At 45.9% G+C, this 12,391-nt stretch overlaps 1 pseudogene; it reads left to right on the plus strand.

Moving 5' to 3' along the window:
* The first annotated feature begins 3,873 nt into the window (after nt 1-3,873).
* On the plus strand, nt 3,874-4,888 carry LOC147984707 (uncharacterized; annotated as a pseudogene).
* Nucleotides 4,889-12,391: the final 7,503 nt, after the last annotated feature.

Raw genomic sequence — 12,391 nt, forward strand, 5'->3', positions numbered from 1 at the left:
CTCGATGGATAACAACAGTTGTTCTCAATATTGTCCTCTGTGAGTACATATAAAGGCATGTTAAGGACAACAGGCTAAACATCAACCAAATATATCCAGGTATACAACATAATCTACAAATGATAGCTTCAGTGTGCAGGTTTAAGCATGCTATTTAAGCAAAACAAGGAGTGGAAAGGTGTGTTAACCGCAACAGGCATAACATTTAAAACCAAGCAAATATAGTCATTCAAACTAGTATTGTGCAGGTCTAAAGTACACTAGTTATTGTTAAAAAATGAAAATGTGTGTTCACTGCAACATCCTTAACAATAACCAAATATCGTAATTCATAGTGGTATTGTTGAAACTGTTATTGATGGAATTGAACTACACAACAAGTAGTTGCACATATAGAGCATCACATTGTGAAGAACTGAAATAAACAAGGCATAAGGCCATTTCTAGTCGATCTCCTAAAAGTTAATGGACTAAAACTCTTTGTGGAGTATATATATACTCCAGGAATTTTTGGCTGTTTCTAGTCGATCCCCTAAAATTAACATTGTAAACTTCAATTTGATCAAGTTTAAAGCAGGTTCAACTGAAAGTAGCATGCATTCAAACATAAACATAGATAGTTTTGCATAATAGAACATAAAACATAAATTTTAATTTAACTAAACTACTTTCAGTCGAAGTGAAGGTCGAGCCAATCCTTCCTTGTCAGGTACGGTGTGCCGCGAGCCGGGTCTAGGCTGGTGCCGTCGTCGGGGTCGTTGGGGAAGACACTCCTCCACTCATCGACGCCGATCTCGTCGTCCTCGCCGCCCACCTCAACGCCCTCCGTGTTGCCAACCTCACCGCCTTCGACCTCATCATTGGAGGAGAGCATGATAACCTCACCACCCTCCGTGCCAGCAAAGATCATCTGCTCCGCCTCCACGAGCTCCGGGTGCCGCTGGTGGAGCTCTTGCATGTACGCCTCGTCGGCGGCCTCGGCCTCGAGGCGCTCCCACGCCTGGCAATCCTCCCGTTCCATAGCCGAGCTCACCACCTTTGGCTCCAGCGAGACGAGGTCGGCTAGACATGTGCAGAAGGGGAAATTGAGCCTAGCCGCCGCGCCGTGGTAGTGGACCTGCCAGCGGTCGTACTCCACGGTCGCAAGCTCGTCCGTGTGGAAACTACCGAGCCACCGGCAGGTCTGGGTCTCCCGATCCGTAATTTCGGCGACCCACGTCCCCCACCAACACTGCCGGACCCTGAGGTAGGACCTCGTCGGTGGTCGGGCCCGAGGGAGGATGGGGAAGTCCTCGAACTGGTGTAGGGGCACGACAGCGGGCGAATCGGGCGACCCGCAATGGCGGATCGATAGAGAGCCCGTGGAGGATGATGGGGACACCTCGGCGGCCACCTCGCAGGCGTCGGGCGAAGAGGCCATGATAAACTTCTTTTGGGCCATTAGCTCCTGGAGCTCCCCGGCACACAAGCAGAGGTTGAGGATGGAGGCGGCGGCGACGATGGTTTTGAACGAGGGAGGGATGTGTCAGCGGATGTTTTGGGGTGTGTGTGGAGGGGGCGAGGTGGTGCTTGAGGAAATACCACGGCAAGTGAAAATTTTACTAGGTGGGAGTAAAATGTCGGGCTACTGAAAATTTGGATCAAGGGCATGCAGATATTTTTGAGATTGTGAGGCATGAAGAGGCGGGAGTAAAATGCCGGGGCTACTGAAAATTTGGTTCAAAGGCGGGCAGATATTTTTGAGATTGTGAGGGATGCAGAGGCGGGAGTAACATGGCGGGTCTACTGAAAATTTGAATCAAGGGATTGAAGCAGATGGGAGTAATAGACATCGCACACGGTCCACGCATACTAATCGTGTGATATCAAACATAAAAACCACAGAGAGTGTCACATGCGAGTGAGTATCATAGGACAAAACCACCGCGTTCATGTGCCCGTGTGTTATGTGATGTTTGAATACTCAATGCACAGCTTTGGCATGGCACATGCTTCGCAAAACAGAAATGCACTACACCATGATGCGTAGCCCCCTTAGTTCAAGCCGGTGGACGGGACTCATGTGTACGCATGTCCTCGAACTTTGATATGGAATCTAACCATGATCCACACCACAAAATGCCAAGATGAATCCACCTTTGGTCAAATGCCTCTCGTTGTCAGTGAAAACTGAAAACCTTTGTGGGCTAACGAATGGGCACATCGTTGATAACCGCCCGAGGGAGTGTCCGAGAGGACCACCAATGTATGCATGTGGCCTGAACATGTATATATGGAAGTTGTGTAATGCTTTAAACAACCAATTCACAACTTTGATGTGGCATATATGAATCACAAAATGATCAATAATCCCACACGGAGGCTAATGACTCGTAGTGTACTACCCCCCCCCACACACACATAGAGAGACACACACATCCCGCACCACCATAGCCACTCTAAGGCACGTCAGACTTTTTATGCAGTGAACATGTGACCAAAGGAGTGTCGTGTTAAAATTTGAAAAAAAACATAGATCATTTGACCATTTTTATACATTGATTGATTTCCTAGGGATTTAATGTGCAAAAATCAAATTTGAGCTAGATGTGCACCAAAATGGATTGCAAAATCATATGTGTGTCCCTGGGTGAATGTTTCCCCATGCAAAAGATTTCAAAACATTGAGAATATAGAGTTTTAAATTTCAGTAAATCCAAAACTTAGTTGAAATTCATGAAACTTATCGTGGTGTCATGTATGGACACCGGTAGACTATGATATTTTATTTTTTTCGTCGAATTTGAGACACGTTTTGATATAATCTTCTTACAAACGGGAGATTGTTAATAACTAGCAATCAATATCGCATACGGATTATTTATTCGGACTGTGTGCATTAGACCGTGCCATGCTTCGGTTAAGCAGTAAAGCAGCATAATGAATCATCAAAAAACATACGTGCTGACATGTGCCCTGTGGGTCGTGCGAGCAGGCGTGAGTTGACGGGTCACACGCGAACAGTCCATTGAGGTAGACCGGGAGGAATGCATGCAGGTGTGTGAATTGACGGGATGCGTTTTCACTGCGCAGTGTCATCGGGAGGCGTGCGAGTAGCTGTGTGAAATGATGGTATGAATGCTAGAAGTCCGCCGCGCATGCTCACCAGGAGGCTAAACATCCGTTGACTACCACCCGCCTCGCTCCCACTGGTCTGTATTAATGGCGCGCCCGATCCGCCGGCCATAATAAGCGGCCGTTGCCCGAATCCACAGTGGTCACCAACGTCTAGACTCCGGAGTGTATGAGGATGCTGCCGAAGCACCCGCGCAACGCGTGAATCTGGGCACAAAGGTTTGTGTCGCCATCGACGAGGTCTCGCGCAGGAAGCAGCACGACCTTGACTTCGTCGGTGCCATCGTGCCCCCCAGCCGGAGTCGGAGGTCAACAGCAACTCCGGCAACGACTGCGACTCCGACGGAAAACCAGTTAGTCATCTATATACTCATTTGTGCAACAACATATTATGTGTTTTCTCTGGTTACTCCCCCCTCTCTCTAATTTTTTTGGAATACAAATCCTATGGTTATGTTCTCTCAGTCCATGAAATTAGAGTAATTAAGATCCGATAGATGCATGTAGTGTATAGATTGTTTGAATGGTATTCGTATAGGGTTAGTGATTAATTGTTTGTTCTCTACAAATGGCTTGTGCTAATAATCCGACTAGGGTTAGCGCGCGTGCTAATAATTCATGGCCAGATCTTGAGAATTGATTTTTAATGTCCTACATATATGTTTGTGCCTCCTTTTCTTCCAGATCTTGAAAATTGATTTTGAATGTCCTAAATGTATGTTTCTACCATTTTTTTCTTTCAGATTGATATGTACATAGATGAGGCTCCGGCTAGCGCCGCCGCCGGATGTAGATCTTGGACCCGGTGTGCAGCCAGAAGCGGCCACGCCCCCTGGACCTGTGGAACCAGTAGAATCTCCGGCGGACTGCGTCAGCGATCTCCCGGACGCCATCCTTGGGGAGATCATCTACCTTCTCCCCACCAAGGATGGCTGCCGCACACAAGTCATCGCATCTCGGTGGCGCACCGCGCCTCTTAATCTCGACTGTCGTCAGCTATCTGTCGATGATGATTCTGAACTCCCCGAAGCCATCATCTCCTCCCACTAGGGCTCCGCTCAACACATCTGCATCCCGGCATGCTACCTGCTCGACATACCCTGCACAGTGGCTGCCTGGCTGACATCCCGTCAATTTGAGAAACTCCAGCAGCTTGAGTTCTACCATGACTATAGCGATAGGCTACCACTCAGAGTTGCATATGTGCCCTCACCACCGATGCCCATCTCATGGTTTTCCTCCTATCTCCACACTGCCACCTTGACCCGGTGCCATCTAGCAGGCAATCTGGTACAAATGCTTCGACTCCCACTACTAAAAAAACTTGCGCTTGTGTTGGTCGATCTGTCGGTGGCCTCACTGCACAGCATCATCCACTCCAGCTGCCCTGCACTAGAGCGTTTGGTGCTTGTTTTTGGAATAGTAATCCATATCCCTTGTCTCAAAATAAAGTCGCCTCACCTTGTAAGCATTGGAATTCATTTTGCTGGACAAGAGCTCATCATCGAAGATGCCCCTTCAGTTCAAAGGTTGCTCCTTGATTGTTGTTATAAACCTTTGCAAATAACTGTTGTCTCTGCACCTAAACTAGAGACCTTGGGTGTATTTCCTTATACATTGAAGGGTACAAGTTGGTGGTTGGCTCCACACTTATTCAGGTAATGTATGTTATCCATGTACACTTTAGTAATCTGCATTTTTCATTTGTGCGTATAAGTTAAATATCATCTTGGAGTACACTTTTGGTGCTAATATTATGTTCTATGCTGAATGAAGAGCTTGTCCATGGATGGTATATCAGGGGGATTCTGTCAAGACCTTATATATTTATATAGGTCTTGATCTGAACACCACTATTGGCTTGCTGCGGTGCTTTCCATGTATAGAGAATTTGTATATAAAGGTGATGATTTCACACACACTGAAAACCCATATATAATGTACTAGAATTAACCATTTAGTTGTCGCTCCTTCGACATACCCTATTTTAGACATTAACTGTTTTCAATCTTCATTTCTATTTAGGTACTAGGACTTCGATAAAAAGGTCTAACCAATCGATTGCAGAGGAAGCACAAGGATTTTCTCAGATCTCTTGACATTCATTTGAAGACGATAACGGTGGAAGGATATTCATCCAACCATATAAACAATAGCGTTGTCACATTCTTCATGAGGAATGCGGGGGCACTACTGTCCGTGAGGATTAAGTTTTTCAACAAGAAATTTCTCACGGAACTATATGTTGAACAACATAAAAAGAAGTTCCAGGTGGACCTAAGGGCTTCTGATCATGCTCGGCTTATATTTACAACAACTTGTCATCATCATGGACCAGTAGATCTTTTTTACCAGGATCTTAATTTTATGGATCGGACCAATCCATTTGATTGTGACTACCAAAAACTTTGGTTGAGTTAGATGTTATCGCCCTGTTCAATCCGGGTTATGTGTAAACCTGATGAACAATTAATCCTCATGCTTTTGTACCTTTTGTAAGCTGGAGTTGCCCTTTTCAACTAGGGTTTGACCCATATTTTCTTTCATACTAGGCTTTGATCTTTGTTCATTACAGAACCCCCAAGTCCTTAGCACCCGCGAGCACCCGCCAAACTTATTTTCAGGTAGCACACCAAATGGGATGTAATCCATAATAGTAAAAGCTGCATGGTAGTGACAGATTTGGATTCTGACATTTGGGACCCATGATGAAAAAGCCTATCCAGGGCAGTGCCGACTCGACAGTAAACATTGAGAAACTTGGTTTTAAAATTACTGTAAATCCAAAACTCACCTCAAAAATCATGAAACATGGCATGGTGTTATGACATGGCACAAACATGATGTGTTAAAAAATAGTCCAATTCAGGACAAGTTTTGGTATAAACTTCTTACAAACTAGAGCTTCTCTAAAGAAGCCTCATGGTTCTGAGAGGGAACTTGTCACCTATATTTGTGTGAAACAACATATGTTGTCTCTTGCCGCCTTGATTTATTTTGAGAGGCAACATGCAACTATAGGACTGTCGTCCTAAAAATATGAAATTATTCAGCGTTCATTTTGCTTTTTTATACAACATTTGAGTTTTCTAGGCATTTTTTAACATATTTGGTGTGTGCAAAGGTCATGTGTCTACTAGCCACCTATGTAATTGGATGTTCAATTTGGTTATGGAATCAAGTCCTTATAAGTATATATATATATATTGTTGTTATGTATGCAATGACAACGCACACAGACCATACAAGGAAACCCCTTGCTGATGAATTCATCAATTGCTGACAATCGTATACTAGCAAGCGTTTGCCCATAACGCACATGGATTATTAGCAGAAATTGTCTATGTTATTATGGGTCTTCGCACACATTTCTGATTAGGAACTTGTTTATCGCATATCGCACACACCTTAATCTGGCTGACCGTTTCAGTTGTGTTGCCTAATCACAAACAGTTCATCCGAGTGAACTGTATGCCGTATATCGCACACACCTTCAGATGGCTACCCGTTTCTATTGTTTCGCCTCATCACAAATAGTTAATCTGACGGAACTGTATGATGTATATCGCACAAGCCTGCATTTGGCTGCCCGTTCTATTATTCTGCCTCATCGCAAATAGTTCATTGAACTAGACTGTATGCCCCGCATCGCACACGCAACTAAAATCTAAACCATGCTCGATGTATCTGCCTTCGCAAACGTTTTTCATCTTTTTTATGGTTTTTACATCACCGTTGGCGATTAATGCATCGCACACATTTTCATCAAAGGGTCTCTGATCATACTGTCGCATTAGCAGCATCCTGCAGTAGTGTATCCTCACCAAACTACTTCATAAGCCTTATTTGTGTAGGTGTGAGAATTGACAAGATCCGATACCAATTGTGCTATTTCCATAATACATTATTGAGTGATCATTGATCCATCTTCAACATTAGACAAGGTACATTTGGTCTAGTTCTTCTCTTTCTCCCACTCACATTTGCTCGAGTCTTGTGATGGATAGGCAAAGCACATCTACTTTGGTCTACGACAACAACAACAACAACAACAACAACAACAACGAGTTTGGTGCCATGAAAAATAACTTGGATGCCAAGATGGATTCTCAAATGGAGGAGATCAAAGCCATCATCAAGTCTGCCAAGAGGTCTTCCTCATCTTCGAGAAGACACTCAAGTGCACATGCTTCCAAGCTACCATCTTCTACGAGGTCTCATCGGCATCGACATCATCACCGACGAGAACGTGAAGGTCAAGAGATCAACACCAACCACCGCTCTACAACTTCACCATCTACCTTGGCATCTACCCAAGCGACTTCAAGGCATCTTCGCCAACAAGCACCTCAATATTACGCTCAAGAGAAGCTCCCCAAGCTCAAGTCCGCGACTTCCACGAGCTACTATGACCTTGACACCGACCATGAGATTCCTTTCTATGGAACTGAAGACCCCGAGGAGTATCTCGAGTGGGAGCACAAGATGGACGACTACTTCAAGCTACTTCAAGTCCCTACTGAAGATCAAGTGAAGTACGCCACAAGTAACTTCCACGACTATGCATCGACATGGTGGCTTCACACACCTTCAAAGACTTTCAACATGAGTTGGCCCAAGACGAAGAGAGTTGTGCGGCAAGAGTTTTTTCCTTCCACCTACACGGAACATCTTCAACGCCAATTGGAGAACACCATGCAAGGATCCAAGTCCATCGACGCGTACTTCAAGTGGATGAAGAAAGCCTTGCGATGAGCCAGCGTGCACGACCCCATTTCGATCAAGTTCCACTTCATGATGAGATTGAACAACGGCATCTCCAAGACTATCTTCCTCGAGAACTACAAGTCGCTCGATGACAACTACATTTCTGCTCTCAAGGCGGAACCAGAACTCATGAAGTCCAAGACTTCTCCACCCCAAGAACACTTAACGGCGACCAAGCTCCATGACAACGAGCATGAGGATAGTACCACCAAGATGTCCAAGCCAGACAAGCTCCAAGATGACGCTCCCAAGTTCGACTTCACCGCCATCCCTGTTTGTGGCATTGATGATGCCGAGTTGATGAACCACAAGTATAGGGGATAAATCATAGTCCTTTCGATAAGTACAAGTGTCGAACCCAACGAGGAGCGGAAGGAAATGACTTGTAGGCACTGAAATTATCATAACAGATAGTTTTGTGGTAAGATAATTTGTAACGGGTACAAGTAACAAGTGTAGAAAAGGTGAAGCAAGGTGTCCCAATACTTTCTGTCGCAAAGGATAAGCCTAGATGAACTCTTATATAAAGCAAAGCGCTCCCGAGGACACATGGGAATTACTATCAAGTTAGTTTTCATGATGCTCATATGATTCGCGTTTGTTACTTTGATAATTCGATATGTGGGTGGACCCGTGCTTGGGTGCTGTCCTTGACAAGCATCCCACTTATGATTAACCTCGTTCGCAAGTATCCACAACTACGAAAGAAGAATTAAGATAAATCTAACCATTGCATGAAACATGTGGATCCAAATCAGCCCCTTGCGAAGTAACGCATAAACTAGGGTTTAAGCTTTTGTCACTCTAGAAACCAATGCCTTCCCCTAGGCCCAAATCATTGTGAAGTGTCATGTAGTCTACATTCACATAACACCACTAGAGGAAATACAACATACATCTCATCAAAATATCGAACAAATACCAAATTCAGCACAATGCAGCAGACCCAGTTGAGCAGCTCGATGTTGGGGAACGCAGAATTTCAAAAAAAATTCCTACGATCACGCAAGACCTATCTAGGAGATGCATAGCAACGAGAGGGGAGAGTGTGTCTACGTACCCTCCTTGACCGAAAGCAGAAGCATTTAGTAATGCGGTTGATGTAGTCAAACATCTTCACAATCCCACTGATCCTAGCACCGAATATACGGCACCTCTGTGTTTAGCATGATGACGTCCCTCGAGCTCTTGATCAAGTTGAGGACGAGGGAGAGTTCCGTCATCACGAAGGCGTGGCGACGGTGATGATGATGTTACCGGCGCAGGGCTTCGCCTCAGCACTATGACGATATGACCAAGGTGGTAAACTATGGAGGAGGGCACCGCACACGGCTAAGAGATGTCTATTGTGCCTTTGGGGTGCCCCCCACCTCTGTATATAAAGGGGGGAGGAGGAGGAGGCTGGCCCTCTAGGGGCGCGCCAAGTGTGGGGAGTCCTACTAGGACTCCCTAGTCCTAGTAAAATTCCCCTCTCCTTTTTTTCCTTTTCTGGAGTAGCAAAGGGGGAAAGAGAGAAGGAGTAGGAGAGGGAAAGGGGGGCGCCCCCACCCCTTGTCCAATTCAGATTGGCAAGGGGGGCATGCGCCACCTCCTATGGCCGGCCTCTCTCCTCCACTAAGGCCCATGCTGGTACTCCGAAACTTACCGAAACTTCCCGAAACCATTCCGGTGTCCGAATGTAACCTTCCAATATATGAATCTTTACCTATAGGACATTTCGAGTCTCCTTGTCATGTCTGTGATCTCATCCAGGACTTCAAACAAACTTTGGTCATAAAATCACATAACTCATAATACAAATCATCATCGAACGTTAAGCGTGTGGACCCTGCGGGTTCGAGAACTATGTAGACATGACCGAGACATATCTCCGGTGAATAACCAATAGCGGAACCTGGATGCTCATATTGGCTCCTACATATTCTACGAAGATCTTTATCGGTCAAACCGCATAACAACACACATCATCCCCTTTGTCATCGGTATGTTACTTGCCCGAGATTCGATCGTCGGCATCATCATACCTATTTCAATCTCGTTACTGGCAAGTCTCTTTACTCGTTCCGTATTGCATCATCCCGCAACTAACTCATTATTCACATTGCTTGCAAGGCTTATAGTGATGTGCATTACCGAGAGTGCCCAGAGATACCTCTCCGATAATCTCGATCTATGCCAACTCAACAAACACCATCGGAGACACCTGTAGAGCATCTTTATAATCACCCAGTTACGTTGTGACCTTTGATAGCACACAAAGTGTTCCTCCGGTATTCGGGAGTTGCATAATCTCATAGTCAGAGGAATATGTATAAGTCATGAAGAAAGCAATAGAAATAAAACTAAACGATCATTATGCTAAGACAACGGATGGGTATTGTCCCTCACAGCATTCTCTAATGATGTGATCCCGTTCATAAAATGACAACACATGACTATGGTCAGGAAACTTAACCATCTTTGATTCACGAGCTAGTCTAGTAGGGGCATACTAGGGACACTCTGTTTATTTATGTATTCACACATGTACTAAGTTTCCGGTTAATACAATTCTAGCATGAATAATAAACATTTATCATGACATAAGGAAATATAAATAACAACTTTATTATTGCCTCTAGGGCATATTTCCTTCAGTCTCCCACTTGCACTAGAGTGAATAATCTAGATTACATAGTAATGATTCTAACACCCATGGAGTCTTGGTGCTGATCATGTTTTGCTCGTGAGAGAGGCTTAGTCAATGGGTTTGCAACATTCAGATACGTATGTGTCTTACAAATTTCTATGTCTCCCACCTTGACTTGATCGCACATGGAATTGAAGCGTCTCTTGATGTGTTTCGTTCTCTTGTGAAATCTGGATTCCTTCGCCAAGGCAATTGCTCCAGTATTGTCACAAAAGTTTTTCATTGGACCCGATGCACTAGGTATTACACCTAGATCGGATATGAACTCCTGCATCCAGACTCCTTCATTTGCTACTTCCGAAGCAGCTATGTACTCCGCTTCACACGTAGAACCCGCCACGACGCAATACTTGGAACTGCCCCAACTGACAGCTCCACCATTCAATATAAATATGTATCCGGTTTGTGATTTAGAGTCATCCGGATCAATGTCAAATCTTGCATCGACGTAACCATTTAGGACGAGCTCTTTGTCACCTCCATAAACGAGAAACATATCCTTAGTCCTTTTCAGGTATTTCAGGATGTTCTTGACCGCTGTCGAGTGATCCACTCCTGGATTACTTTGGTACCTCCCAGCTAAACTTATAGCAAGGAACACATCAGGTCTAGTACACAGCATTGCATACATGATAGGACCTATGGCTGAGGCATAGGGAATGACTTTCATCTTCTCTCTATGTTCTGAAGTGGTCGGGCATTGAGTCTGACTCAACTTCACACCTTGTAACACAGGCAAGAATCCTTTCTTTGACTGATCCATTTCGAACTTCTTCAAAACTTTATCAAGGTATGTGTCGGCGTTCTGGGAACGGGGGTCCCTAGACTTTCCTGCGTGCGGCCTACGGCATGGCTCAAGTGGGGGCCAAGCGCGGCCCATCCTCATCAGCTCAAGCTCAAGACCCTCGCGAGGGGCCAAGCCTTGCGGGGTGGACGACAGAAAGCTTCCTCAGAGGCAGCCTCATCAGGCAAGCTCACGAGGAGGCGGAGATATCAAGGCAGGGGTACCTCGCGAGGAGCCCGTGACGCAAGCCATGACGATCGAGACCTGGCGGGCGCCGGCCTGCGCAGTTGTAACACCCCGGATGTAATTTTCCCAATTTGTACTCCAACTCTTGCCGTTTCCAGCGTTAAGTTATATTTATTTTCTCGGGTTTGGGTCTTTGTCTCCGTGTGTTGTTATTGTTGTCATGCATATCATATCATGTCATCATGTGCATTGCATTGGCATACGTGTTCGTCTCATGCATTTGAGCATTTTCCCCATTGTCCGTTTTGCATTCCGGCGCTTCGTTCTCCTCCGGTGGCCATTTCTAGCTTTCTTTCGTGTGTGGGGATTAAACATTTCCGGATTGGACCGAGACTTGCCAAGCGGCCTTGCTTTACTACCGGTAGACCGCCTGTCAAGTTTCGTACCATTTGGACTTCGTTTGGTACCCCAACGGTTAACCGAGGGACCGAAAAGGCCTCGTGTGTGTTGCAGCCCAACACCCCTCCAATTTGGCCCAAAACCCACCAAACTCTGCTCCATGTCCTAGAGCGTTCGATCACGATCGCGTGGCCGAAAACCACACCTCATTTGGACTCTCCTAGCTCCACTTATGCCTATAAATAGGACCCCCCGAATTTCGGATCTCTCCCTCTCCCCGAAACCCTAAATCCCTCTCCACCGCGCCGGACGTGTCCGACCCGCGCCGGACTTTTCCGACCCGATGCCCGCCGCCGCCCGCAGCCAGTGGCTCGCCTCCACGTGGCATCGCCACCTCGCCGCCGCCGCGGCCCGGGAGGCCCAGATCGGGCCCCCGCGAGCCCGAGCCGCCC

The sequence above is a fragment of the Triticum urartu genome, chromosome 2A (genome assembly GCF_056163025.1).
Source record: "Triticum urartu cultivar PI428250 chromosome 2A, HENAU_Tu73, whole genome shotgun sequence".
Taxonomy (NCBI): Eukaryota; Viridiplantae; Streptophyta; class Magnoliopsida; order Poales; family Poaceae; genus Triticum; species Triticum urartu.